This window comes from Arachis ipaensis, chromosome B2, assembly GCF_059453495.1.
Source record: "Arachis ipaensis isolate K30076 ecotype BB chromosome B2, ASM5945349v1, whole genome shotgun sequence".
Taxonomy (NCBI): Eukaryota; Viridiplantae; Streptophyta; class Magnoliopsida; order Fabales; family Fabaceae; genus Arachis; species Arachis ipaensis.
In genome coordinates, this window is record NC_142437.1 from 85,882,773 (window position 1) to 85,898,412 (window position 15,640).

The window sequence follows — 15,640 nt, forward strand, 5'->3', positions numbered from 1 at the left end:
CCTCATCATGAAGACTATCGATGACCACAATCCTTTTCCTTGCCACTTCAAATGCATACAGCCACCAGTATCCTCTTGAACACATCGGAATAAATCACTGTCACAAAAATTCATGCATCACAACAGTGTCAAAAATTAACCGTATTTGTACCATGAAGCACAAAGAGATCAAATCCTACACAAGTGAAACAATCATCCCAATCTACGAGCACCAACAGGCGATACATCACCCGTCCTAATTATGATGCCTTCTATTCAACAAGTACTACTCAATAGGTCGATCAGGGAAAAACATCAAGAATTGTCCTACATATGCAACAAACACCTAGCAAAATGTGCAGAGTAATTGACACGGACAAAAACATTCTCGTCTAAATATGCTGTATCATGCAACATGTTAAATACATCAATGTCTAACCCATTTTCTTTTTACTGCATCCACTTTGTTAAAGAATCTGGAATCATCTCCAAAGTTTGGACCCAAGCCCTCATACACCGCTTCTGGCGCGTTATGGAATGATTCGAGGTTGTGCGGTTGCATGACTGTTTCCTATTGTCAGAGCATCAATCAGTTATAAAGTGTCGACCATAAGTTGCGAAAATAGTATATTATTCATACCAATATGTCCGGACAGACACAGTAGAAATCACGTTTGAATCTCTCGGACTGTGCATCATTGAATGCGTAACACATTCATTGAATGATCTGCGGTGCAAAATCGAAAATCATGATATAAAGTGTACGAAGAATGCAATAAGTGAAACTAAAACATCGACATTAAGCACTTACGTTTCTGGTAACCCAACCACGTGCTTTCAAAGTACATAGATCCTTCCTCAACAGCCGAAGATATGGCCTACCTTCGTAGGCTGTCAACAGCTCTTCTTTGTTAAGGGAAGAGTTCAGAATCCAACCATGGACCATGTCTTCCATATCCTCTCCTAGCTTAACACCCCTAAGACTTGGATGTACTGATGTGATTGGGGGTGTGGTCGGTGGCTTCTCAAGCTGTGTCAAGCCCAGTGAGAAACTAGGCCTTCCGGGACTCGGGGTCTGGCACTGTGACTTATTCGGCAACACAGTCTTCAGGGGTTCCATTTCCAATGGCTTGGTGTATTTCTTCTGTTTAACTTTTACCAATATCTCCTCGACTTCTGGACACTGCACGAAGTTCAAATCAAACTCTCTACATCGAAAGCAACAAAGTAAGGCAACTCAGATAGCACTCGGATGGAAGTCACACGTAAATCAAGATACCTCCATTACATATCTACAACAGATGTAAACTGATAGAGCTTACCTATCAAAATCATATTCGTTAACTTGCACGAGTGATGTGGAAGGTGTAATTGGATCAACCTGATGCGCATCAAACTGTTCGGCATCCTCATTTCGCTGCTCACCTGTCAGGCCTGAGCTGTGATCAAATAAACGGTGCTTTGTGCAAAGATCTGGCACGCGGTCATCGTCGTCGGAGTCAGAAACAACTGCACTCCTCTCCTTGCGCGTCTTCGCAACACGTGCTTTGCGGCTGCCTTTACTGGATTTGGCTCTGATGACCGGTATCTTTCTTCGGGTGCCTATCTTGCTTTCCTGAATATGGAATATCCACCAAATTACCATGCTTTTAGAAAGAAACAGCTATGTTATATACTCGAATGCAAATCCATGACGACAATAGAAAATTCAATTCGTAAAAAGGCTATGTTGATTCCTATAACAACATAAATCTCACTAGGTCAACATCTTAGCCAGATAAAATTACACATAAACATCGAAAACATCTAACACAGCGCAAACCCATATTTGACATCAAACCCGAACAACATTAATAGGAGATCAGAGTAATTAATTCATGATGCCAACACATGTAGACACTAAGATGAACTCACCCTTGGTGGCACTGTTGGGCTTCCAGGAAGTTTTGATTCACATGTCCTTGATGGTGTTTCAGTTAGTTTCTTATATTCCACATTTGTAACAGATGCCTCCTTACATTCCTGTGTACATTCAACGAGAATTTCATATACCAACTTCAATTAGTTCAACATACAAGTACACTGATGTGAACCTATAAAACATCCAAATTCTATAGGAGCGTGCCTCCAGTTGTGCAATTAAAATTAAATACAAGAAGTTATAATCTAATTTAACCGCCTATGACTTTAAAGTTGTGCAATTAAAATTAAACACTAGAAGTTATAATCTAATCTAAACCGCCTATGACTTTAATGTTGCACGTACTTTAAATTTCAACAGCCACATTACCTTTTGAGACGCTTTACTCTTGCATTCTCTCTTTCCCTTTTTTTTTTAGTTGCGTGTTCCCCCCCCCCCTTCTTCCTGGTTCGCAATTTTGGCTTATCTCGAAATTTTGCCCTCCTTCCAATGGGACCCTAACATCAAAGGGTCAACCGAGCTTAGAAACACTCATCCGAAATTTCGAGGTAGAAAATTATAAATGTCTTAGTTGGATTATATTATAATAGAGAATGTATTATCCATCCTAGTACCTCATCAATCACATTGCTTGCCTTCTTTTCAAGTTCTGATGCAGTCCATGCAGTCAACCATGGCTCTGGTTCTCGACAGCGCTCTAGGTCACCATGCCTTAGCCGCTGAAAGTACAATAGCTGGATGGAAAGGGTGTACAGTTTGTTAGTTCAGCATTACCGCAAGTGGGCTAAATAAACAAACAAACACTTAAACTTACCATTAGGGCAAACATGTAGCCACCACAAGTTTCAAGCTTTTTGTTTTAGTGTGTTTCAATCGCCTTCCCGAGCCACTTGAATGTTTTATGTGCCCAGTTAAATTTGCTTGGATCTAAGACATCCAAAAAATTGAAGGAATGTGCCATGGAGAAATTGTTTGTTGGCTGGTTAGACAGAGGAACATCTTTAAGACCACCAATATGAAGTGCCTTCTAAAATTTATCCTATCTGCTTCTGTGTCCATAGGGCAGGCATAAACGAAGTCGCGCAGCTGAGTTGTTGTCTTCTTTTTAAATTGCTCTTTGATTTCTCTTTAAGTCGCGCAAGCAAATAGAATAATTTTAACCCTACCTAAGAGCAAAACCCACACGAAAATAAATGACAACAAATTCACAATTAAAGATAAGGAGCTGACCATTGGAGGGTATCTCTAACGCCCTTCCTATTAACTCAGCACTAACTGTGATGTTCCCGACATCAACTATAAGTGTCTCTGTCTCCACATCATAAGCCCTGGCTAATTGAATCATTATCGTCTGCTTGACTGCCCAGCTTGGAATCTGCTTCACAAAGCCAAACCCAATAGCATCGATCTCTGCTAGCTTCGCATCGGCATTACTATCTTGCAAGTGGGTTATCATCCCGTTGATGTAGCATAGAGAACATCGCGTCTCCACTAATTTCTATTAATAAACACAATACAAATTATGAGAAATAAAAAAGAATCAAAACTTTGTTAATACAAAACACTGCTTACCTTTTTCCCCATTAAAATGTTGTTGAGCAAGTTAAAGTCAGAGCAGCTTCTTGCCTGTCAGGAAACATTCTACCATAAGTCTTGATACGAAACACACATTATCATCTGACTATAAATGCAAACACAGCCAACAATTCGAAGCTCTGGATACACACAACATCATTTACCAAGATGGATTAAAAATTAGCTGCCGTTGCAATGACTCCCATGTTAATAAAGTTTTTCTATTATCCACTAGAAAAAAGCCTACTTCAGTTAGGTATGAAGTTTTCTTACAAAATTAAACATGCATAGTGTCTAGAGTACAAATTCAATCACATGAACTCAAAAAAAAAACAGCATAAATGAAAAAAATTAATCAGCAAATGCAACAAATTTGATATGATTCGCTTTAATCCAACCATCCGTGCACAGTGTGCTATAACTAACCATCACCACAAGAAAATGAAATATTTGTAACAAAAAATTTGTATCAAATTTAAAATTATTACAAATTATGATTTTTTGTAACAATAATTAGTTATTGTTACAAAATAAGAATATTTTATAACAACAAAAAAAATTATTACAAAACATTTCAATATTTTGTAACAACGTGATTCTTTTTGTTACAAATTATATTGGCTTTCGTATCGAATCGTTGTTTTGTTGCAAATTGTTATAATTCAAAAATTTAGAATATTTTGTAACAAGTTATTTATTTGTCACAAAATTCAAAGATTTTATAATTAATAAAATTTTTGTTTCAACATATTAAAAGTGAGATTTCGAATTTTTAAAAATTAACATAATGAGTTATTTATGATTTATTATATTTATTTAAGATTTTATATTTAAAAATTTATTTTACTAAAAATATTTAAGTCAAATTAATGATACTTTGAGTTTAAAAATATTTTTAAAATTAAATAATAAATCATTTAAGATTTATTATATTTATTCAAAATGAATTTTTAGATATTTTTATATTAAACGGGATATTTTTTATTTATAATTTAAAATGTTAATATTTTAAAAAATATAAAAAATTTATATAATTTAATTTAAATATTTAAAATTTTTGAATTCAATACTTTAATTTTTATAAATAAAAAAATTTAATTTGATTATCTCTAATTTTATCTTAATTAATATTTATTTAAAAAAATTTATAAATTAATAACAAAATAATAGTTTAAAAATAATTAATTTAATTTTCTCTAATTCTTAAAATTAGTGTATTTATTTAAAAATACTTTGAGATTTTATAGTTAAATAATATTTTTATATAATTATTATTAAATTAAAATTAATTTTTAATTACTATACTACCCCCATTTTTATTAAAAATACTTAAATTATCTAAACATTAACCCTAATACAACTCTCTCTCACTCCACCCCTTAAACCTAGCCGCCAACCCCCCCTTCCCAAAACACATTTGCCCAGCGAAAAGAAAAGTAAGAGAAAGAGAAACAGAAATAGGGAAAACTGGGAAAGAGAAAGAAGACAAGGAGAGGGGGAAGGAGGGGAGGATGACGCCGGCGGACATCACTATCGCCACGCCGTCGTGTCACACCCAGAGGAGAGAAGGCGCCGTCGGGCAAGTGCCAAGGAGAGAGAGAGAGAGAGAGAGAGAGAGAGAGAGAGAGAGAGAGAGAGAGAGAGAGAGAGCGCGCGTCGTGCCTGTCGCGAGCCTGCTGTTAGAGGAGTCGTCGTTGCGCCCAGCCACCATCGTCGTTGTTCAAGCCACCAGACTGCCGCATGCAAGGAGCTTCCCGTTTTGCCGCTGTCTTGCCGAGCTAGGGGAGAGAGCGCCGTTGAGAGAGGAGACACCGTGATAGAGAAACCGTGCCGCGAAGGATGAGACCGTTGTCGCCGAGGCTCCGCCACCGCCCAACCGCCGTCGTCGAAGCCGTGATGCCGTCTCTGCGCCAGCAGGGAAAAGCAGCCTTTGAGTGTGTAAACGCCAATAACCCTTTCTTTTCCATTTTAATATCAAGTTTCTTATTATTTTTAATTTTTGGGGATGAAATTTCTTTTGTGATTTAAAGACCATAACTTTGATTTCTTCTGAACTTTTTGGCTGCAAGCTCTAATTCATGCCATTCTGAAGAATGAGTTTATTACTGATGATGAATAGTGAACATTATTGAAGATTATTGAACTGTTATTATTATGAGTAATGATTTTTTTAGGTTTTTCTGTTATGAGTAATTTAGATTATTTTGTTGTACAGTAATTATGGAACTGTTCTTGTTGTTCACATGTTGTATTTTTTTTTTATTTAATTATGAAATTGTTCTTGTTGTGTTTATTCAGTATTGTGTTTATTTAATTATTCAGTGTTGTGTTTAGCTTGATCAGATTTGGCCTAGTGCATCTGTGCGTGTAGGAAGTGAGCTATTATCTTGTTGTCAGAGTTTTTCTTTTTCTTTTGTCCTAACTCTAAAGATGATCTTGAATTTCAAATTTATTATTAAGTTACTGGATAAGTAATCAGCATATATTATATATTGTTATAATTGTGAGATGATCGATTTTGTTGTCATCACATGTCAAATCTGTCTTATGAAACTTTATAGTATGATTCTGTAAAAATATGAGAAGAATCAAATTTTGTGGTTCATCTTATTCTTATTTCCATTCTCATTTATGTTTCTGTCAACCATCCTACTTTGGCTGCTTTGCACCAAGTGATAAAGAGCTTTTGTTTGAGGGAGGGGGATGATTTACATTATTTGTTTATCTGAAAGGACTTTGATATTGCAAACATGTTGACTTGTGTGTTTCTTAGATTTCTTTTCCTTTATTAAGTGTGCACTATGAAGCTTTCACATCTTGTCCCTAATTTATCTACATATTTTTAACTTTGAATAAAGTCTAGTATATATATTTTGTTTTGCATGAAAAATTCAGTACAAGGAAAAAGTTGGCTAGACTTGACATTATTTTGGAAGAGTTCTCAAATTGTGTTTTGTGTGGAGAGGTCATAAAAACTGTCCACTGTCTCTTTTTTCAGATGCAAGATTTCATAGAGTATTTTGGGAGCAGCGTTGAAGGAGAAAAAGTCTGGTGTGGCTATGGTTAGGAAATGCTTTGTCATGTTTTGAAACATGGCTAGAACTAAAAATGCCAAATAAAGTAAAAGAGATATGGTGCTTTGTCTTTTATGCTATAATTTGGTGTTTTGACATGAATCTCACTTTCTTTGTATGGAACTTTGTGAGTGTAAAAGCATGAAAAGCATTATTAGAGTTTACATTATGTTATTTTGCATGTTTGATCTTGTGTTCATGGTGTCATGGAGCAGAATTTTTGTAATGTTATGATTGGGTTTATCTATTTTTTTTGGTGGAAAAATGTTGGACTGGGTTTCTTGAGGGATAAATTACTGTAATATGCGGTATATGGGAGTTTATAAGGAGGGGAGTTAAAGGATAGAATATAAGCTTAATACTATATTGAATTTTCTGTTGGTGCAGCATAGATTGAGATTGGGGAAGTACAAGAGAGATTTGCATTCTTTGCAAAAGGAAAGGAAAAACTTGCAGGCTGTGTGGAGCCCTGAAGGCAAATTAATCACCATTCCTGTAAGTTAGTGGAAAAAACTTAGTGGAAAAATTATAATTAGTGTTATATCTTGTTTCTAACTTTTTTGTTTCGGTTTTTCTTATTTATAGGAGTGCTGAAATGGTGACCATATGCTACCTTGAGGGCTCAAGAATATTTTGATGCATAGAGACACAAATCTATGTTAGAACTTTTATGTTTTGGTTGAACTTTTATGTTTTGGTTGAACTTTTATGTTAGAAATTTTATGTTTTGGTTGAACTAATCAATGTACTCACTAGCTAATGTTATTTTGTTTCAAGACAATTTTAGCTAAAAGGATCTTGTTTGACTTATGTATGTTTTTGCATATTATATACATGTAAACTTGTTTATTAAAATCGTTAATATATTAGTTAATTTAAAAAATAATTTCGTAAATTATGCATGTAATTTGTAATAAAAAAAGTTACAAAATAATTAACTTGCTTTCGTAACTAAAGAAAAAAATTGTTACAAAATCATGTTACATTTTGTAACAAAATTTTTTGATAGGAAAAAAATTGACTATCACGAAAAATACCTTCAAAATCAAAATTTGTTATCACTTTTGTAACGGTTTTTGGTTTTTTGTATCAGAAAAAATTGTTACAAAATATGGTACTGAATTGTAATAGTTCCATTTTTCGTTAGAAAAACTTTTTGTAATGGGACTTACTGCAATAGACCCTTTTTTTGTTACAAAAAACTTTTATTTCAAAATTTTGATGTTTTGTAACAATATTTTTTGTTACAATAACGCCTTTTTCTTGTAGTGCATGTTGTAATTTAAGAATAAAAAAATCAAAATCAATAGCAGAACAACAGGATATCCTCCGCAATTCAAGTAAACAGCAAATAACATGGCATCGGTCATAACTGGCTCCATAGATAGGAATGAGTTATGAAATTTGCCTTTCGATTACAGAATGAACCAATGCAATTCCTGGTCACAATTGCTTAATATTATTATCACTAGAAATTATTAACAGGAAAAAATTCCTTCATAAATGCTGTAGCTCAGCTCAAAAATCTAAAATTTTTTACCTTCATATAGTATAATAGTCCCGTCGCATTTTTATCAAAATTTTATGCGGAAACAAAATTTGTTTCTGTATAACTATGAATTGTTATTTAAATTTTAAAACGAGTCTCAACAACATCCAATAACGATAATAATATATTCATAGCTATGTAAACACAAAACATTATGCAACTATAGTATTTACAACCAATTTTACTCATATCTACATAAGCCACCGCTAAAAGCCATGACATTATTGCATCCATCTTTTCTTACAAAATTGAACATCCGTCATTTATAGAAATTAAAGGTCAATCAAATGAAACAGAAACAGATAAAGAATTCACTACTAAAATCTCAAGCCCAAGCTCCATCAAATTTTTAGAAAACCAAACCAAAATTTTCGAAAATCAAAGGGGAATCAACAAGAAAACACCAAACTTAAAGTTTGGCACAAGATTTAAAAAAAATATTTTTGAAAAAGAAGGTTTTGAAAAGAGTATAAAAGATTCTAACCCAATCAAATTAATGTTCTAGCCAAATGAGTTATGGGACCTTCAAAAATTTTTAAGAAAGATTATTTTTGAAAACACCAAACTTAAAGTTTGGCACAGGATTTAATAGAAAAATTATTTTTGAAAAAGGTTTTTTTTTAAAAATATGATAGCCAATTATCATGAACATAAACACCACGTTCTAAATAACTGAGCTATAATTTTAAAGTATTTTAACAAGGGGTAATTAATAAAAGACTCTAAACCAAAAAAAAAAAGAAAGATTTTTCCTAATCTAAGCAACAAAATAATCCGTCAGTTGTTCAAACACGAACAATCCCCGGCAACGGCGCCAAAAACTTGGTGCACAAAATTGTTACTCTCTTACAATTTCGCACACATGACCAGCAAGTGCACTGGGTCGTCCAAGTAATACCTTACGTGAGTAAGGGTCGAATCCCACGGAGATTGTTGGTTTGAAGCAATCTATGATTATCTTGTAAATCTTAGTCAGGAAGTCAATTATGTTTATCAATTGAATTGTGAGTAACCAGTAGAGCATAAATTAAAAGTTACTTGTTGTGCAGTAATGGAGAATATGTTGGAGTTTTGGAGATGCTTTGTCTTCTGAATCTCTGCTTTCCTCTGTCTTCTTGTTCACGCACGCACGTCCCCCTATGGCAAGCTGTGTGTTGGTGGATCACCGTTGTCAATGGCTACCTTCCATCCTTCCAGTGAAAACTACGCTCACGTGCTCTGTCACAGCACGGCTAATCACCGGTTGGTTCTCGATCCGGTTGGAATAGGATTTACTATCCTTTTGCGTCTGTCACTAACGCCCAGCCTTCAGGAGTTTGAAGCTCGTCACAGTCATTCAATCCTTGAATCCTACTCGGAATACCACAGACAAGGTTTAGACTTTCCGGATTCTCATGAATGCTGCCATCAGTTCTAGCTTATACGACGAAGATTCTGATTAAGGAATCTAAGAAATACTCATTCAATCGTATATAGAACGGAGGTGGTTGTCAGGCACGCGTTCATGGTTTGAGGAAGGTGATGAATGTCACGGATCATCACCTCCATCACAGTTAAGCGCGAATGAACATCTTAGATAGGAACAAGCGTGTTTGAATGGAAAACAGAAATACTTGCATTAATTCATCGAGACACAGCAGAGCTCCTCACCCCCAACAATGGGGTTTAGAGACTCATGCCGTCAGAGAATACAAAGTTTAGATCTGAAATGTCATGAGATACAAAATAAGTCTCTAAAAGTTGTTTAAATACTAAACCAGTAGCCTAGGGTTACAAAATATGAGTGGACTATGATGGATGATGCAGAGATCCACTTCTGGGGCCCACTTGGTGTGCTGGGGCCCACTTGGTGTGTGCTGGGGCTGAGACTTTAAGCAATTCACGTGCAGAGGCCATTTGTGGAGTTGAACGCCAGTTTTTGTGCCAGTTTGGGCGTTCAACTCCAGTTTTTGATCCTTTTCTGGCGCTGGACGCCAGATTTGGGCAGAAGGCTGGCGTTGAACGACAGTTTACGTCGTCAATTCTTGTGCAAAGTATGGACTATTATATATTGCCGGAAAGCCCTGGATGTCTAATTTCCAACGCAATTGGAAGCACGCCATTTCGAGTTCTGTAGCTCCAGAAAATCCACTTTGAGTGCAGGGAGGTCAGAATCCAACAGCATCAGTAGTCCGTTTTCAGCCTGAATCAGATTTTTGCTCAGCTCCTTCAATTTCAGCCAGAAAAATACCTGAAATTACAGAAAAACACACAACTCATAGTAAAGTCCAGAAACATGAATTTTTCCTAAAAACTACTGGAAATAAACTAAAAACTAACTAAAACATACTTAAAACTATATGAAATTATCCCCAAAAAGCGTATAAAATATCCGCTCATCACAACACCAAACTTAAACTGTTGCTTGTCCTCAAGCAACTAGACAAATAAAATAGAAGACTAATAGGTTGAGAAGCAATAATATCTCAGATTTTTTGATTGAAGCTCAGATCCTAATTAGATGAGCGGGACTAGTAGCTTTTTGCTTCTGAACAGTTTTGGCATCTCACTTTATCCATTGAAGCTCAGAGTGATTGGCATCTATAGGAACTCAGAATTCAGATAGTGTTATTGATTCTCTTAGTTCAGTGTGATGATTCTTGAACACAGCTTCTTTATGAGTCTTGGCCGTGGCCCTAAGCACTTTGTTTTCCAGTATTACTACCGGATACATAAATGCCACAGACACATAACTGGGTGAACCTTTTCAGATTGTGACTCAGCTTTGCTAAAGTCCCCAATTAGAGGTGTCCAGAGTTCTTAAGCACACTCTTCTTTTTGCTTTGGACCTTGACTTTAACCACTCAGTCTCAAGTTTTCACTTGACACCTTCACGCCACAAGCACATGGTTAGGGACAGCTTGATTTAGCCGCTTAGGCCAGGATTTTATTCCTTTTTGGCCCTCCTATCCACTGATGCTCAAAGCCTTGGGATCCTTTTTATTACCCTTGCCTTTTGGTTTTAAGGGCTTTGGCTTTTTCTGCTTGCTTTCTCTTTTTTCTTTCTCTCTTTTTTTTTTTTTCTGCAAGCTTTGTTCTTTGCTGCTTTTTCTTGCTTCAAGAATCATTTTTATGATTTTTCAGATTCTCAATAACATGTCTCATGTTCATCATTCTTTCAAGAGCCAACATATTTAACAGTCTTAAATAACAAATTCAAAAGATATATGCACTGTTCAAGCATTCATTCAGAAGACAGAAAGCATTGCCACCACATTTAACTAATTAGAATTTCTCTTATTAAAACTCGAAATTTTATTGCTTCTTATTTAAAAGATCTACTATTTTATTCATGTTTGCTGATGATGAGAAAAATAAACTATAGCTTAATTAGAGATAAAATCAAAATAGACTAATTACTACTATATGACTCCTAAGGTAAAATTAAAATAAGAACAGTTATCACAGAGTTAAGGCTAAGATTAGAACTCAACAACCTTGAGGTTTGGGAAGTGGATGTTCCTCTAGTCTGTGAGGTGCTTGGTCCTTCAAGAGAGAATTTCTGGCGCTTCAGTTCCTTTAAATCACGCCCTTGCTCCTCTTGGAGTGGGTTGTTTTCCTTTAGGGGCCATGATCTTAGTGATCACGGATAAGCACACCAAACTTAGAGCTTTGCTTGTCCTCAAGCAAAAGAAAAAGAAGGAGATGGGTAGAAGGAGAGCTCCTCCCCCCCATCCTGGCGTTTGAACGCCCAAACACTGCCTGTTTTGGGCGTTCAATGCCCAAATGCTGCTATCCTGGGCGTTCAACGCCCAGTTGTTGCCCTTTTCTGGCGTTGAACGCTAGATAGCTATCCTTACTGGCGTTCAGCGCCCACTGGATGCCCATTTTGGGCGCTGAACGCCCAAAATGGCCTTCACTGGTGTTTTCTTGCCAGTAAGCTCCCTATCTCTGTTTTGTGTGTAGATTCCTTCTGTAACCCTGTAAACTTATGCAAATGATTCTTTACCTTAGTGTCAGTGAACTTTATATAAACAAATAAAAATAAAAATAGGGCAAAATGCTTAGAGGATTGTTGCCCCATGGCTGGGTTGCCTCCCAGCAAGCGCTTCTTTATTGTCTTTAGTTGGACCTTGCTGAGCTTTTAATCTAGCTCCAGCCTTGAGCATTCCTGCTCAGTGTTGCCTTCAAGATAATGCTTGATTCTCTGTCCATTGACAATGAACTTCTTATCAGAATCAATATCTTGAAGCTCCACATAACCATATGGTGACACACTTGTAATCACGTATGGTCCCCTCCACCGGGATTTCAGTTTCCCGGGGAATAGCCTGAGTCTAGAGTTAAACAACAGGACCTTCTGTCCTGGTTCAAAGATTCTAGATGACAGCTTTCTGTCATGCCATTTTTTTTATTTTTCTTTATAAAGTTTGGCATTTTCGAAAGCTGTGAATCTGAATTCCTCTAGCTCATTTAGCTGGAGCAATCGTTTTTCTCCTGCTAATTTGGCATCTAAATTTAGGAATCTGGTTGCCCGATAAGCTTTATGTTCCAGTTCCACGGGCAGGTGACATGCCTTACCATACACAAGTTGGTATGGAGAGGTCCCTATAGGGGTCTTGAATGCTGTTCTGTAAGCCCACAGAGCATCATCCAAGCTCCTTGCCCAATCCTTTCTACGGGTATTTACTGTCCGTTCCAGGATTCTTTTTAATTCTCTGTTAGAGACTTCAGCTTGCCCGTTGGTTTGTGGATGATATGGAGTGGCCACTTTGTGGCGAATTCCATACCGAACCATGGCAGAGTAAAGCTGTTTATTGCAGAAGTGAGTGCCCCCATCACTGATTAACACTCTAGGGACACCAAACCTGCTAAAGATATGTTTATGGAGGAACTTCAGCACTGTTTTAGTATCATTGGTGGGTGTGGCAATAGCCTCAACCCATTTTGATACATAGTCAACTGCCACCAGAATATAAGTGTTTGAGTATGATGGTGGGAAAGGTCCCATGAAGTCAATTCCCCATACATCAAACAACTCTATTTCCAAGATTCCTTGTTGAGGCATGGCGTAACCATGAGGCAGATTACCAGCTCTTTGGCAACTGTCACAATTACGTACAAACTCTCGGAAATCTTTATAGAGTGTGGGCCAATAGAAGCCACATTGGAGAACCTTGGTGGCTGTTCGCTCACCTCCGAAATGGCCTCCATATTGAGATCCATGGCAATGCCATAGGATTCTCTGTGCTTCCTCTCTGGGGACACACCTACGGATAATTCCGTCTGCACATCTCTTAAAGAGATAGGGCTCATCCCACAAGTAGTACTTTGCATCAGTAATTAGTTTCTTTTTTTGTATTCTATTGTACTCCTTGGGTATGAACCTTGCAGCTTTATAGTTTGCAATATCGGCAAACCATGGTGCTTCCTGAATGGCAAATAGATGCTCATCAGGGAACGTCTCAGAGATCTCAAGGAAGGGGAGGGACGTCCCTTCCACTGGCTCTATCCGGGACAGATGATCAGCTACTTGGTTCTCTGTCCCTTTTCTGTCTCTTATTTCTATATCAAACTCTTGCAGAAGCAATACCCATCTGATGAGCCTGGGTTTTGAATCCTGCTTTGTGAGTAGATATTTAAGAGCAGCATGGTCAGTATACACAATCACTTTTGATCCTACTAAGTATGATCTGAACTTGTCAATGGCGTAAACCACTGCAAGTAGTTCTTTTTCTGTGGTTGTGTAATTTTTCTGGGCATCATTTAGAACGCGGCTGGCATAATAAATGACATTCAGAAGCTTGTCATGCCTCTGTCCCAATACTGCACCAATGGCATGATTAGTGGCATCACACATTAACTCAAATGGCAATGTCCAGTCTGGTGCAGAAATGACTGGTGCTGAGACCAGCTTAGCTTTCAGCGTTTCAAACGCCTGCAGGCATGCTGTGTCAAACACAAATGGCGTGTCAGCAGCTAGCAGATTGCTTAGAGGTTTTGCGATTTTTGAAAAATCCTTTATAAACCTCCTATAGAATCCTGCATGCCCCAGAAAGCTTCTGATTGCCTTAACATTGGCAGATGGTGGTAATTTTTCAATTACCTCTATTTTTGCTTGATCCACCTCTATTCCCTTATTTGAGATCTTATGCCCAAGAACAATTCCTTCAGTCACCATGAAGTGACACTTTTCCCAGTTTAAAACTAGGTTGGTTTCTTGGCATCTTTTCAGAACAAGTTTCAGGTGATCAAGACAGGAGCTGAATGAGTCTCCATATACTGAGAAGTCATCCATGAAGACTTCCAGAAATTTTTCCACCATATCAGAGAAAATAGAGAGCATGCATCTCTGGAAGGTTGCAGGTGCATTGCATAGCCCAAAGGGCATCCTTCTGTAAGCAAACACTCCAGATGGACATGTGAATGCTGTTTTCTCTTGATCCTGGGGATCTACTGCAATCTGGTTATAGCCTGAGTAGCCATCCAAAAAGCAGTAATAATCATGACTTGCTAGTCTCTCTAGCATCTGGTCTATGAATGGTAAAGGAAAATGATCCTTTCTGGTGGCTGTATTGAGCCTTCTGTAGTCAATACACATGCGCCACCCTGTAACTGTTCTTGTAGGAACCAGTTCATTTTTTTCATTATGAATCACTGTCATGCCTCCCTTTTTTGGGACGACTTGAACAGGGCTCACCCAGGGGCTATCAGAAATGGGATAAATAATCCCAGCCTCTAGTAATTTGGTGACCTCTTTCTGCACCACTTCCTTCATGGCTGGATTTAGCCGCCTCTGTGGTTGAACCACTGGTTTGGCATTATCCTCCAATAGGATTTTGTGCATGCATCTAGCTGGGCTTATGCCCTTAAGATCACCTATGGACCACCCAAGAGCTGTCTTGTGTGTCCTTAGCACTTGAATAAGTGCTTCCTCTTCCTGTGAATTTAAAGCAGAGCTTATGATCACTGGAAAAGTGTCACCTTTTCATAGAAATGCATATTTCAAGGATGGTGGCAGTGGCTTGAGCTCTGGTTTAGGAGGTTTTTCCTCTTTCAGAAGAAAGTTCAGAGGCTCTTTCATGTCCCCTGAATCCTCCAAATCAGGCTGAACATCTTTAAAGATGTTTTCCAACTCTGATTCGAGACTCTCAGCCATGTTGATCTCTTCTACCAAAGAGTCAATAAGGTCAACTTTCATGCAGTCTGTTGATGTGTCTGGATGCTGCATGGCTTTGACAGCGTTCAACTTGAACTCGTCATCGTTGACTCTCAGGGTTATTTCCCCCTGCTGGACGTCAATGAGGGATCGTCCAGTTGCTAGGAAGGGTCTTCCTAGAATGAGAGTAGCACTCTTGTGCTCCTCCATTTCCAGCACAACAAAGTCAGTGGGAAAGGCGAATGGCCCAACTCTGACAATCATGTCCTCAATCACGCCTTATGGGTATTTAGTGGAACCATCAGCAAGTTGGAGACATATCCGGGTTGGTTTAACTTCCTCAGTTAAGCCAAGCTTCCTGATAGTGGATGCAGGTATTAGGTTGATGCTTGCCCCAAGATCGC

General features: G+C 37.5%; 1 pseudogene; it reads right to left on the reverse strand.

The window, feature by feature from the left end:
* Positions 1-265: 265 nt before the first annotated feature.
* LOC148574685 (uncharacterized) lies at positions 266-15,161 on the reverse strand (annotated as a pseudogene).
* Between the last annotated feature and the right edge of the window lie 479 nt (positions 15,162-15,640).